At 41.3% G+C, this 2,109-nt stretch overlaps 1 pseudogene; it reads right to left on the reverse strand.

Moving 5' to 3' along the window:
- Positions 1–358: 358 nt before the first annotated feature.
- Positions 359–1,209, reverse strand: LOC100952376 (annotated as a pseudogene).
- Positions 1,210–2,109: the final 900 nt, after the last annotated feature.

A 2,109-nucleotide genomic window follows, 5' to 3' on the forward strand; every position in this document is an offset into this window, starting at 1 on the left:
TTTCTTTCTTTTTTTTTTTTCAGTTTTTGGCTGGGGCTGGGTTTGAACCCATCACCTCCGGCATATGGGGCCAGTGCCCCACCCTTTTGAGCCACAGGCACCGCCCTGCTTTTCTTTTCTTTAATGGTTGAGCTTATACTTGATGTATAATTAGTATCCTGCTTTTGTCTTACAACGTAAAATCAAATTTATTTCCTTTATATTAATGTACTTTCTCTAAATATTGTTATCTAATGTGTTTTAAATTTAGTTTTTACATTTCTCAAAATTAAAACTGCATGTAACTTTTTTTTATTTTGCTTACTGAAAAAGTTTATTGTTTTTGTCTGAAAATTCTTATATAAAATTGCTGTTCAGTTTAGCTTTCAGCAGCTGGCTCCTGAGCTCTAAGGAAGCTTGCCTTCTTTTGAACTACCTGATCTTTCTTCTGGACAAGGGACATTTGGGGACAGTTCCATCTCTTCTTTCTTGGGCTTCTCCTCACAGACTGCCGCATGAACTTTCTCATACATGCATCTCCTCCATCATGTCTGGAGTGACCTTGTTCTTTATGTATTGAGAGAACTGGTTTTGTAAGCGTCTTCATCTTCTTCCATTAGGTAACACATGTAATCTGCAACATTCTGCCCCGTGATATGCTTTCAATGTACCTCAGCATTAAAATCCTTGCTTTTAGAATCATAACTAGGGAATCATTTGGTACTGTGAGGGATAGACAAGTCCCCATCCACAGCTCCTTTCTTTATTGCCAGTGGTAGTCCTGCATCCAAATAGCATGTCAAAGCACCAGGTTGGCCACCAATGCTTTCCACATGGTATTCATCACCAGTCACCTCCACTTGACCTTCAAAGATCTTGTCCACGCCAAACCTATTGAGAAGCCTGCAGGCTGCAGCAGGCCAGCACAGTATGCTGCAGCATAATTTCTCAGGCCAACCTTCACACCGTATTTTGGTAGTTCATGTGCATGAGCTGTGCAGACTAATATCCCCTTCTACACGGGCACAGGCAATCTGACAAACGATGTCTCTGTTAGTCACATGAACTATCATTCTGTATTTGGTTGTATTTATTTTTATATTGCATCAGCAAGCATTTCTGACCATAGTCATCAGTTTTACCATCTAGTCATCTTCTAAATTACACTCGGTAACCCTTAAAGCAGGCCTTATTCTTGACAACTTCAACAAACCACATCCTGCAGAATAGAGACCTTGTCAGTGGCCCCACATGAACTTGCAGGCTTCACCTACACAGAACTTAAAGAAAAATAAATCACAAAACAAAAAACAAAACAGCAGTCCTTTGCACCACCGCTCCCTCCCATCTCTTGCTACCCAAATCCAGCCACTTTTCATTCTTTCAGCTGATCCTTAGAGTACTTACTCCCCCATGCCCCGGGAACATGTTTACAGTGATACGTCATGATTTGTCAGTCTTAGACATTATTTAGTAGCTGGCTGGCTCCTCAAGCTAGACTGCTTCCTTGTCTCTCCCCCACTACCCCCATCACCAAATATACACATGCATGTACACGTTCATGTATACATTCCCACAGAACCATGTACACACGCATACTCACACTTACATGCACCTATGTGTTCAGAGATACTCCTGGCACTCTGGGAGGCCAAGGTGAGTAAATTGCTTGAGTTCATGAGTTCAAGACCAATCTGAAGAAGAGTGAGACTCGTCTCTACTAAAAATAGAAAATCAGCCAGGCATTATGGTGGGTGCCTACTGTCTTAGCTACTTGGGAAGCTGTGGCAAGAGGATCTCTTGAGCCCAAGAGTTTGAGGTTGCTGTGAACTATGATGCCACAGTACTCTATCAAAGGCAACAAAGTGATACTCTGTCCCTAAAACAATGATAAACATATACACATACACTCAATCCTGCACGTATACACCCTCATACATGCATGCATATATACATACACATACACACAAACATACACATACATGGACACTCATATACATATACACTCACACACACATGCACATATGCACACACTGCATACACACATCCTATCCTCTTATGTTCCCAGCATGCTTATATATTGTGTTTAACTCAATAGTCAGTATTTACTTTATCCCTAGTTGAGCCAGG

The sequence above is a fragment of the Otolemur garnettii genome, unplaced genomic scaffold, assembly GCF_000181295.1.
Source record: "Otolemur garnettii isolate 467f Iridium unplaced genomic scaffold, OtoGar3 scaffold00014, whole genome shotgun sequence".
NCBI classification, from domain to species: Eukaryota; Metazoa; Chordata; class Mammalia; order Primates; family Galagidae; genus Otolemur; species Otolemur garnettii.